Source organism: Cupressus sempervirens, chromosome 8 (genome assembly GCF_028749045.1).
Source record: "Cupressus sempervirens isolate cs-2001-9-10 chromosome 8, ASM2874904v1, whole genome shotgun sequence".
Lineage (NCBI taxonomy): Eukaryota > Viridiplantae > Streptophyta > Pinopsida > Cupressales > Cupressaceae > Cupressus > Cupressus sempervirens.
The window spans coordinates 265824072-265837256 of record NC_143125.1 but is presented as its reverse complement, the minus strand read 5'-3'; positions in this window follow the sequence as shown (position 1 = coordinate 265837256).

Sequence of the window (13185 nt, the reverse complement as noted above, 5' to 3'; positions counted from 1 at the left end):
ATCTATGGAAAAGTTGTCATATAAATTTGTCTTTTTCTCCGACCATGATAGAAGATTTGATGAAGAAATGCAGCTCAGGGTGCAGAGATCGTAAAATATTTTGTATGTATCGCATGTAGTCCACTTGATGCATTTGTTTCTTTTCGTGGTGTATTTAGGCAGTGCTACGTGTTAGTCTAGCATTTAGAGTTAAACCAAACAAGAAATTTGAACTTTTTGTAATGATAAGATAAAGATGATATTTTTTCTATTAGTTTTTTATAAATATAAATGAATTTGATTTTATTGTTTTTTATAACAAAATTTGTTAAATATGGACTTATATATTCTATAAAATTATCTTTTGAATAAGATAATCAATTTAAATATGTATATTACTTATATATTCTAATTCCGTTAATGAATGTAGCTTTTAATTCAAACATTATAAGAAATATATTATTTATATAATTTATATAATGATCATTGATTGGAATATTTTAAAAAATTTAAAAATCTTAAATCTTAAAATTTACCTAAATTCTTTTAACAACATTAATATCTATATATTTCACTACAACTATTACCTCACTCGAACAAAAATTACAATTAAAATAATTAAAAGCAAAAAACAAAAGTGGTTTAATAAAAGGGTGGGAATGCTAAAAAGCCTCTCGCCTTTTTGTTGGGGGCTTTATGAACATTACATAATTTGTTTGAAATGTCCTTTCCTTGGGATATGATATGATATGATAGATTTTAATGAGTTCACAAGGCTAAAGTAGCCTATGGGACCCACACAATCACCCCCCAAGGTAGGAGGGGAACTAATCTAGCTGCAATTTTTTGGTTAACTTGTCTCTCCTTCGAAGTTTGACAATCAGAGCGGCTGTTCTCTCCACTTGATCCTCCTCGAATAAGTAATTCAAGTTCCTTTCTATAATATCTCTGTTTAACCAAATCTAATGTCACTGAATGCATTTGTCAAATTTGTCAGCAACTAGCCCAACGCGTATGAATCATGATAACTACTCGTTTCTTTCACGGGTGGACTTTTAATTTATTTTATTTGAAGTCATAGACATCCAATTTTTAATTTCATGAAAATCGGGCAAAAAGCGACAGAATTCCTGTCGAGTCAAAAAGCGACCCATTTGTAATATATTTTTATAAATTCCAAATTTAGTCAACCATTCACATAAGACAAGATTTTAAAAGTTCGATATTTGGCTTCCCGCAACATTGCATATACCATTCATTATATAGATAGAGTGCGAAAAGAAAGGAAACGTTCGGAAATTAATGATTTTGAAGAAATTGTTTTTGATTGGTGTGACGTGTTTGATTAATTGAAAATAAATCATCTTTTATAAAAGACTTGGATTTACTTTTACAATTGACGTAATATTGTCTTTATATGTACAAACGTTATAATAAAGTTAAAAAGATTGCAATTTAGATATCTAATGGATCAAAGTCGTAATTATTTTCTTTAATTTATAATTTATAATTTTATGGGTTGGATATATGAATATAGTGGTAAATTTATATGGTCAATATAAAAATATTATGTTAGAATTATTATAAGTTTGGAAGGAGAGAATTTAATGTTTTTAATGCTAATTCATTTAAATAATGATGTTGTTTCATATAAAACTATAATTAAAAGGTGTAACAATTTCAAATAACAATAGACTAACAAGAGTTCAATGGGAGCTAGAGTCCCTGCCTATTGTGATAAGAAGAAGAAAGAGATAAATTATTAGATTCAATTAGTATAAATGATTTAGTTTTGTGTATTTGTAGATATATTTATAAATTGACATATGTGCTTCAACTTTTTGGTAACAACAGAAAATAAAAGATTACCAGTCAAACATTGTATTTACAAAAAAAGTCATTTATCCGATCAAAATTTCCTCTTCCAAATTTTCACTTGAGCCTCAATTATAAAAAAAATGCCTTGTACTTCCATTTGATTACTCTATAAACCTACTAACTTGCCTAGCTTGACTTATCTCTTGTAGACTTAGATATCATACATTAGATACTCTAAGTACGCTCATATAACTCTCATACATAGACTGATATAATATTGATGTCATAGTACGACCGTGTAGTCAAATATTATGAATGCATAAGAGTAATATAAGAACCATGTTATTACAAGTAATAAAATGATATCATAACCATAAGATATACATGGTAAAAGCATATGAACTTAAGTAATGAATCTACCACATATAATACCTCATGAACTCAAAACAATTAAATAGACGAATGATGAACTCATTGGCTCATGGTCGATGGAATAAGCAATCTGATGTAAGGGATGAAATGTTGAACCAGTACGAACACTAAAGGAGGCCTAGGTAACAAACACATGGCATCAAATAGTTCATAGTTTGTTAGCAAGTGGCAGAAATCTATCATTGACATGTCAAATTTTTGGTCTGTCCAACAAAAAATTGTGAAAACAAGGGAAATGGATATAAAAAATGATAAGCCCCATTTCCAGAACCAACATTTACATTTAGAACGCATAAGATCAAAGCAGCCCAGGCATATGAGTCTATTTTGTATTTAATCTACTTGAGAGTTCCCAACGTCATCTTCAATTTTCTCAAATCTACAATTCAAATTTTTTCGGTCTCTAAAACAACTTGTAAGTTGATTATCAAATTAGTTCCCAATTATTGATGAATAATGTATCTTTACATCTCTCTCATCTGCTGCCTTATTTGCCAATACGAATTATAGGATTAAACAAATAGAAAAGGGAAAACCAGCAGAACCTGAAAGTGGTTGTAATGTGGTTGGAGACAACAATGAACATGTAGATAAAGCTAATTAGGTTAGTCACTTGTCATGGTTTCAATAAGCTTTATTGTTTGAATCTCTTCTCGCAAGATCTTTTTTTTTTTGCGTGTATTTTAGTAGGTGTATTTTAGTCTCTTTCCCAAAATCTATCTTGTCACAAACACAAGTAGAAAATATTATCAAAACTTTCATCTGTAAAGCCAATAAAACCATCTTTAAGCTTTCATCTATAAGTTATAGTATATAATTCTTATTAGCAAGTAGCAAGTAGCTCAAACCAAAAATTGGCTACCTTCTATTTGGGACCTATTGAGGACTTCCTACATGATACAAGGAGAGCCATTAGACTAAAAAAGAGGATACCCATGACCCTAGCTTCTACTGCTTAGTCAGGTGAGAGGTATGATGCAAGCCATCTATTAGAAAATATCATCAAAATTTTCATTTGTATAGCCAATAAAATTTCATCTAGTAGTTATAGTCAATAACTCTTATTAGCAAGTAGCAATACCCAGGGCCAGAATGCATCCTCATCGGTGGCCATTAAAGAAGAAGATTGTAGTAGGTATCTAAGTAATGTCAAAATACTTGGCATTTCCTTGGCATTCACATCCACTGAAGTTATTGACACAATCCTTAATACTTTGTGTGTAGATTTTGGTACTAGGGTTAGAGTGAAGTTTTGATATAGAAAATACCAAAATAGATGTCTAACATATCTTGTATTCATCAACCATTCCTTATATTTCCAAACATTGGTTAAGCATTAGAGAAAAAAGTACACAATTTCATTAGGCCATGTTTTATTTTCTTTGCCATCACATTAAGCAAAAGGCTATTTGATTCCTGACCTCAAAACAAGATTTTTGTAGCATGTTTCTAGGAATGTTTCAATTGCCTACAAATGACTTTCAGCAGAAATTTGTCAAAAAAGGAGACACCAAACGCAATCTCTCTATAGTTGTGTTAAACTAGTCACAGTTAGATTTTTGCAACCTTTTAAATGAATGAGAAAATGCCCAAAATATATGCATAATTGAAAGAAGTTTATATATATACGATGTAGTACACTGAAGTCAACTGAACTAGTTAGAAAAGTATCATTCAGATGAATATCAGTGTGTTTTCTTGTTGAAAACATATATCAACTTGTTACTGCATAATGAGAATAATTATGGTGATCCAGAACTTAAATAGGCACCTACCATTTTACAAAGACTTCTTGTTTCATTAGAAAAAGACACCAGCCACTAGCATTTAAGCATTGCATTGTTTCTTTATTTTGTTTGTTAACAGAAATGTTTCTTGATGACATTTGGAAGTACACCTCTTGACATTGAAGATGTTTTGTTCGTTGAACTTATCTTTGTTAAAGATGTATTCTATATTTCTTCGATTTCAGAATATATGATGAATTGTTTTGTATTGACTATTACAATTAATATTTTGATTGGCTTGAGAAATGAAATATGAAGATTCCTTTACTCTTTAAGCTAACACAATGGTTAATATGATTCAGGATAGATACATGAATAAAAGCAAAATCTCTAGTTAATGTCAGTTAAGAAGTAAATACAAAGGTATGAAGATTTAAATTAAATAATTATTTTCACACCACATAATTCTGTAGATTCCAAAGTTGTTGTAAGATTGTGTACAAACTATGCAAATTCTATTGATTGCAATCTGAGGAATAACTTATTACATACTATCATACTATATATAATAATTACATTTGTAATTTCTTCTTAGACACCTTAATACACTCCAAGGAATGACTAATAATCACATCTATAATTACATCTTCAGTTGCTTATCCCTCCAGTGAATGAGCAACCTCATTCTTGGCCAATCAGACATTACTTGAGGCCAAATTTTTTTTATCACTATGATTTCACTACATCTAAGATACACCCTAGAATTAGCCATAGCATCTGCTAATATGTTCCCTTCTCTATAAAAATGAGTGCATTTCCAATCTTGAAAAGTCCAAATGAGTGCTCTGAAACAACCATAGGCAGATGTTGGATCTGTAGCAATAATATGAAGTAGACCATCCTCTTAAATATTGTAAGACAATGATTTAATATCAAATTGATGGGTAATCTCATTTAATGATGGTTAGACCGAAAAGGACGAAGAAAACATTGATTGCATAGGATGAGGGTAAGTTCATAAGATAAACATGAACATATATATAAAAGGAATACACAGCAAGTTATAACCATTTATGAAAGATAAAACTTGAATCCAAGCATTAGTAGAGGACAACAATTTATGGCAAATCAAGAACAAGAACTGTTAAAGGAAAATTGACTAATTAAGCCTTTAAATAGTCACTGTAATGGAGCACTGCATGTTGAAATCGAATATTTGTATTCAATATTGAAAAATAAGGACAATTCCTATGCATAGTTCATTAAAAGAAGACTAAGAGTACATATTTTTTTAAGAACTATTGATTGCCACTAGAATAGAATAGAGCTACTGGAAATAGATGCAACAAAAGTTAAATAAAATAAACCAGTATGCAAGCAAAGGAAGAAATTGAGTTCAAATACTAGTTTTCTATAGATAGGAAAATATTAGACTTAGTGTTTTCGATTACACGTTTTCTTTCGTGCCTCAATGTAGGAGAAAAATTTCTAGTCGAGGAACATATTCTGTGTCAAAAGCATGTATGCAAGATCCATGTATTGGAAGTGGCAGACATAAAAAATAGTGGGTGTCATATAGCTCTAAGTAACTAGAGGTATCGAGCCTAATATTGTTCATCATAACTTGTCTATATATACCACAATGTGAGAGTATATGTGATTTGGAGGGAAAATATTCATGTTGTTACATCTGCAAGGTCTTTAATGTGTTGAACATGGTGGTGTGGATTGAAACCTTCTAGCGACAAAAAATATTAACTTTAGTGTGCCAGGTTCAATGGATCTGCAACACATTGGAAAATGGATTTTTTAAGTGTAGAAACTTGGAAAGAGAATTAAAATTTAATAAAACTAACGGAAGAGAAAAATGAATCAAGTTTATCTTACATGGCTAGGTTCTCTTGTAATGGAGATGATATCGTCATTCATTGCAATAGAGAAAGTCCCTTGTATTTCAAATGTTTGCAGCATGTAGACGACTATTGACATATTTTTTTTGTAGGCCTCAAATGGTATGTCTATAAGCTGTGGCAAGTGTTGTTGAAGCATTTTCCCACTCACGGTACAGTCAACAATTTTTTTAAGTTTCTATAGTACATTGTAGGAAGGGTCCATAAGCAAAATCTGTGTTTTTCACACATGCAATACATTGGCCATTTGCAGTGGTTGAGGATGTGGCAATGACGTTGGCTGGTTGCATTTTATGCACAATAGCTGGTATGGTTGTAGATAAGCATTCTTTGTTGTCAAGGTACTGGTAACCTAGTATATGAAAAAAGATTCAATTATGAGTTTGGGATGTCTATTATGTAGAATATAATTGCAATTTTATTTGAGAGGTGGTATGGTTGTGTTACTTACGTGGATATTGGAGGAGAGAATGTTTTTAAGAGCTATTATTGTACTGTCATCGTTGAGGCTAGCAACATATGTTGATGGTGTCATTTTTATGCTATTTGTTCCTCTAGACCTACCACAGACAATATTTTTGAGATGCAAGAGTGGGGTTGTGGTGGAATGTAGGATTTCATGCAGTGTTGTATAAGCTTGAGCATGGAATTCAAGCACAGTTACCTACAAAGAAGATAAGTGTGACAGTCAATATAATAAATAATTGTATTTTCAGAAAAACATCAAGTTTGGAGTTAGATATAGAATGAGAAGATTACAATATATGTGTCCAATATAGATTCTCCATCCTTGATGTGCAGCTTGTACTCCTTTGGCGTATGTTAATGTGTTGCTACTATAACATCCAATGTGCCGACTAAGTAGTTACTAGGTGAGTGGATAAGTTGGCATATTCTTGTATTAGGCATCAATTTTTGTTGGTTATAGACCTGGTCAATGGTTTCAATGGATGTTTGAGCTATGAACTGGATGCAGAAATTTGTGTCACCTCTTTCATTCTGTGTTTTTTTTTTCTTTAGAGAGAAGTCTTTAATATGGACACTTGCCCTAGGCAAAAACTTTTTCATGAATTTGTCGATTAATTGATTGGTAATGTTTGTTGTTATGGTCATGTGACCATCACTATCAGTGAGATCAACATGTACTATAGGAGCTTTTGCTATACTTGTCAAATTTTTGGTATAAGCAAGACCATAAGTGACAAGGACATCACCTTCAAAGAGAGTTGTTGATTGTGTAGTACAAATATCTATGATGCTAGATACATTATTTTCCTCTGTAATGAGCTTGTGAAGAGAATACAATATTATTTTAGGTTATGCAATGATATGGAAATGAATTGAGAAATCTAAGAACTGTACAATATTTTATACCTTTTTGTTGGTTGTCTATCGTGGCAGCCAGTGCTATCGTCTACAAGATTTTGTTGTCGAGCTAAGGATGTGAACAAAGATCTAGGAAATGTATTTTAAAAATATCAGCAAAATGACAATTTATTAAAAAGCAAATGGATGCATGGCATAGTATGGAATAGTGAGTATATAATGGCAATACCTTTTTGTAGGAGTTGAAGTCTACGTTTGTAGTTGATTTGTATTAGTGTTGTTTTTAGCTTCATGCTATTTTTTTTATATGACTCCATCATATACTTGTCGAAGGGGAATACGATGACATTTTCCCTAGGTGTAAAATTCATAGGCAAATTAGTTTGATGAAAATGACATTAACTAACCTAGCCATTTTTCTTATGCAATTAAAATGTAGCAAACATATATGTATGTGTATCATGATATGGTGTGAAATAGACTTCTAATTCATGCAAGAAAGTTGTGGAACATAATAGTTTTCAAATGCTTAAATAAACAATCTAACCTCGTGGGATGTTGTCATTTTTTAAAACTAAGGCTATGGAATTTAGAAGTGGAGTTGTAGAGATATTGCGAAAGATCTGACCAATATGTATCTAATATCAAGAATTCTGCAAATTTGTGATTAATATTATGTATCCAAAAGTGGTCTAATAAAGTGCCTGCAAATGTTGTTTCTTTGTCAGCTATTAAGGAGAAGTTGTATTGTTGCATCAGTTCTAGAAGCATTCCTTTTTTTACTAGAATATAGCATGTCAATATTGAAGTCTCTGGTAAGTACGATTTTGCGATTTGTTGGTAATGACGTAAAGATGCTTAGTATTAGATTTGAAATGTCATTGATAGGTGCACCTAGTGTGATATAAACATTAGTAATGCGTCGAGTATGACCAATATGCAATATATTGATGTTGGTTGTTTCTAGATAATGTGTTGCAAAAGAATTTGTGTTTAATATGGTAGTTGTTTTTGCATAGCAAGTCAATATACCATGAATAACAAGTGAAGAGTAACAATTGTATATTTCATTTAGCAATGGGAGATGTACATGTCTCTTTTCTCTTATCTCTTGTTTCTTACAAGCATAGTATAGTTGCTTTGACCAGATCATGGTCATGGACAATTTTGTCTGCATGCAATGCAAGGCTTCACGTATTCAAAGAGCATACAATGAGATCTACAATTGATAGGAAATGAAGACTATGTTAAAGTTTCCATTCTGCTTGATTGTGGAGCTGATTGATTTCCTTGTTCACTTTATGTGAGACTTTGAAATTTCAATGTTCTACTTTGTGCATCAGATATAATGTTTTAATGGTTTTGACACGAGATAGAGCCATATAGGCAAGACCGTGTTGGTATACTATATGAGGATCAAAAGTGAGTCCATCTATTGTTAGACCTTGAGCTCTATGGATAGTTCTTGCAGATGCTAATTGAAGAGGGAATTATTTTCGTGTTATAAATTTAGTGGCATCTTTCATTTTCCTAGCTATTTTTGTTGTTGGGGTATAAGAAGGTGGAATAGAACTTGTGTAGAAGCTTTGCATTTTTTCACATCATGAAATGCTGATTGAAGGGTCATTGAATTGAATCCATAGAATGTATTCATCATGAGTTGTATGGAGTTAGAAGACTCCATTAGCACCGTTGACTAGTCCATCATGCATGTCAAGGTTGCTAGCTATTAGCTTGACTAGAATTCCTAGCTTTAGATAGAGTATAGTAGGCAATGATGATTTTTGGACTTGGTACTAGACATTGTCAAAGTGTGAATCTATTTCATCAAGAGCTTGAAATACATAAAGCTTAGTAGGCAAAAAGTCTAACATTCTTTTGTTGTGTTTGACAATAGCTAAATTTCTATGAAATAAGTATGACAATTTTGGATCATTAAGAGGTGTCTTGTAACATGTTGTGTTTAAGTAGCTAAGGTCATGATCATTTTGTTGACTAGTTCTTGTACGATTTAGAACGAAAATGAATTGTTTGTTTGTTTATCTAACAACAGTGTGCAATTCAAAACACAAGACATTTTCTAGCCAAAATGTGTACGAGATTTTTTCATTATTTATTGTTGGCTCTTCAAATATCCAATTATCACAAATGGGTTGTGCTTGGAATAAGTCACCACAAAATATGATGTCAATATTGTCAAATGGTTTTGTTGGTGTATGTTTGATTTACCTTAGCCTTCTGTCAATGTAATATAGCATTCTTGAACCTATTAACGAGACCTCATCAATAAGCAAGACCTGTAGTTGATCCATTTTCTTGCTTAGATTGTCAAGAGTGTTTGAGTCCAATGGCAACATCTTCAAAGAGTTACATGGTAGTTGAAAAATAGAATGTGCAGTGACGTCACATGCATTGAATGCAACTTTTCCTGTGGAAGCCACAATAATGCCTTTAGGTTTGTATAGGTCATTGTCTAGTTGCTTATCATAGATTCGAATCATTGTTTGAAATAAGACTTTTGTTGTAAAGGTTTTTCCAATGCCAGCACCTCCTGTGAAGAACAAGTATAGTGGTTTATCAAATGCAATACTCTTTTTCATGAGGAAATCTTTGACTATTGATTATTGCTCTTCATTTAGTTGTTGTCACAAGCTAAAGTATTCCTGATTTGTAAGAAGGAATGGGTGGGCAATTTCTAAGAATAGTGACGATGCAGTAGCATGTATGTTTTTTAAGTTTGTGCTATGTTTGATGTCAGTTATAATGTCGTATTTCTCTATTCAATTCTTTGCTTTGCTATGCCCATGTTCAATATCAAGGTCTATTGTTGGCTAATTATTGTTGATCATTTTTGTTGGAGCTTGCTCAATGTCACCCCATTTACTATATGTTTACGAGATGAACATTTTTTCAATCTATTCAATTTGTAGTTTGTGTGCTTGAAATGTTGCACTCCATGTTTCATGCCCTACCATTAATGAGTTTTCACTATTTCTGAAAGGTACATAAAGCATGAGTTGTTCTCTACAAAAAAATTCATAATCAATATGTGGATTATATCTCACATAGCGTATGATACGTGGTTTGGTTCTTTTTTTGGGCTTTGATGAGTTGTCTGAGTAGGAAGCTGTATATTTTGCCAATGACATTTCCTCAAAGAGTTTTGGTCGTTCCATATACTTGTCTATCATTGATGCATATATGATATTTTTGGAGTCATCTTTCTCTTTCTCTAATAAGTTTGGGCTTTTTAGCATAAGAATCCTATTTTTTGGGTGGCAAGTTATTGATGAAGATGGTGCTTCTTGAGCTTTTGCATAATGGAAGAGACAAGGCAATATGAACTACTTGATGGTTGGACATTTGTTGGTAATTAAGTAATGCATTGCCTAATTTTCGCATGAAATATGCCTTTTCATTGCAAGCATAAGTGCATTGTTTTCATACTTGGTTGAATGCATTTGACAATGTTCTATCTTCTTTTGTCATGTATGAACTGTAGTATGATGCAACAATATATGCATCCAAGATAAATTGTGTATCTGTATTTGCATACCATAGTGCGAGCACTTTTTTAGCAAATACATTTATCCATATGTCAGTTGGTTGTCTTTTTAGAAAGACAATTTTTCGAGTCAATGTTGCTTGCAACATGGCAATGTAATCAGCTTCATCAAGTTGGAATTTATATAGGAAATTGTCAAATGTAACATCTTTTGTTTAATGTTTACTTTACAATTGTGTGAAAAAAAACTTTTTCTCTATCCTTAATTCTTGGATTAGTGTTTATCAATGGCTCCAATATTGTTGTTTGTCTCATGGGAGGTAAGGGAAAACTAAATCTACAATTGGATGTTTTATACTTTTTGCATGTTTTTGTATGGTGATGTGTTTGCATTTTGACGAGATTTGGATCTAATAGTGTAGAGTCACATGAAATGTACTTGTCAATGAAGTCCTCTATGTTATTATTTTTGCAATGTCCAAAGACAAGTGCATCCATGATCCATAGCATTAAGTGCACATGTTCATTGCCTCGGTTTTGGAATTCTGTAACAAAAAAAAATTAGATACTTTGGCAAAGAGGTCATCATTTTTTAGCATCATTTTCCTAAATGCGACTATAAAAGACTGGGTTTTTCCTAATTTACAATAGCGGCTATAAAAGATTGGGTTTTTCCTAATTTCAAAGTCTAAGTCTTTATCCTCTAAGCTTTCATTTTCGTTGTGTTGTTGAGTATCTGAAATATGTTGTAATGCATTACACAATGGCTGCCAAAAGTGTTCAACACTTGTTACTGTAACGAAAAAAATTGGAGGACCAAGTTGACAAATCATTGCGAATATGTTTTTCCATGTATTCTACAAATAATCAGGAGATATGCAAATACTCTTTAGAGATCTAAAACCTATTGGAGATTGCAATATTTGTTCTAGGTTTCTAGGGTTGCACACATCCTTAGCATATAGTTTTGCACCTTTTAGTTCAGCTTTCCTTATATAGACCCATGCTATTGATGATATTTGTTGAATAATTATTTTAATGGCTTTAAAAATATATATTTGTTATATGTGTTGAGAAGTCGTTGTCTTTATGTATGAGCTCCCACTTTACAATTTTTTGGAATGTAAATATTTGTTTCATGTCTTATGCTCATGGAAATCCAAAAAACAATGTTGGAAAGTTCATTTCTTCTGAATAAGTATCCTGGAAAATACCAAGAGGTTTGAAGCCTTCAGCTGGTGCAATTTCCAAAATTGATGTACGAAGATCATTGATTGACTGTGATTCATTAAACCAATGTATGAGTGATTCATGTTTAGGTTCATCTTTATCTTCATTGGCAATGCCATTTGCATCTATGTTGGCATCTATGGCGCTATTTGTTTGGTTTGACGCTCTTTTATTTGCAAATAGTAGTTGTCGATCTTCATTTATCGAGACCTTTTCTTTTGTATACAATGTTGTCTTAGACAAGGTTGATAAAGCATTCATGACATGGGCAGGTCTTACATTTCCTTGTGAATATGCATTTTCATACTGTAGCTTTCATTTTAGTCTAACTGCTATAGTAGTTGTCTCATCTATGTCTCTAGACAATGCATGTTGTACTTTATCAAAATTGAGAGGAACATCGATAATTGTGCCATTCAAGCCATACTATGCTCTCTTGTATCCCAACTACTTGATTTGTGCACAAGCAATATGCAAAGTGACAAGTCTTTCTTCTAGGCTTGTCAAGGTTTGGACAAGAGGGATTTGTTTATTTTGCCTTATGTTCCACGGAGTAGCATAATCAGGGAGATTTCCATGGACAACAACATCTACACAGTGTTTTCAAATCACTTGGTTTGACACAATTATTTTTTCACTCATTTCACCAGAGAGCAAAGAGAAAGCACTAACAAATGCACTAGGAACTTTGCAAATGTGTTTTTTGAAGCATAACATTTCACAGAGTGTACATGCTTTAGTTGGTGTATCGTTGATTTCTTGTAGATAGAGCCTAATACATTTATGTTGTCTTTTGTTTAGTGCAAATTGATATGGATTAGTTGTAACTTGTGTTGTACGTGGCTTGCGAAAGACATACCTTTTCCTATTAGATGTAGACTTGTCTTCATCTTTGGCAATATTGTCAGCATTGATTGATTGATTGATGGACATGTTTGGTGGGTTTCTTTTCCTATTGTGGATTGTTGCTTTCAAATGTCTTAGTGAAGAACAAGTCTTTAAGGTTTGACTAGGTGTAGTTGCAAGATTTGCAGTGTTTGAGGTTTTTACAAGAGATGGTCTTCCTTTGTTCACTATTGTTGCAATATTTGTATCTTATAACAAATTATGTCCATTTATTTTGGTTTGAATAAATGTTTGTTCAATTGGTTGGAGCAGTCTATAATGGCAGTGACTTGTGCCATTTTTAAAACAAACCAAGTTAATGCTTGTTCTTGGTTGAATGCAATTACAATGCACGTGAACTCTAGATAACAGA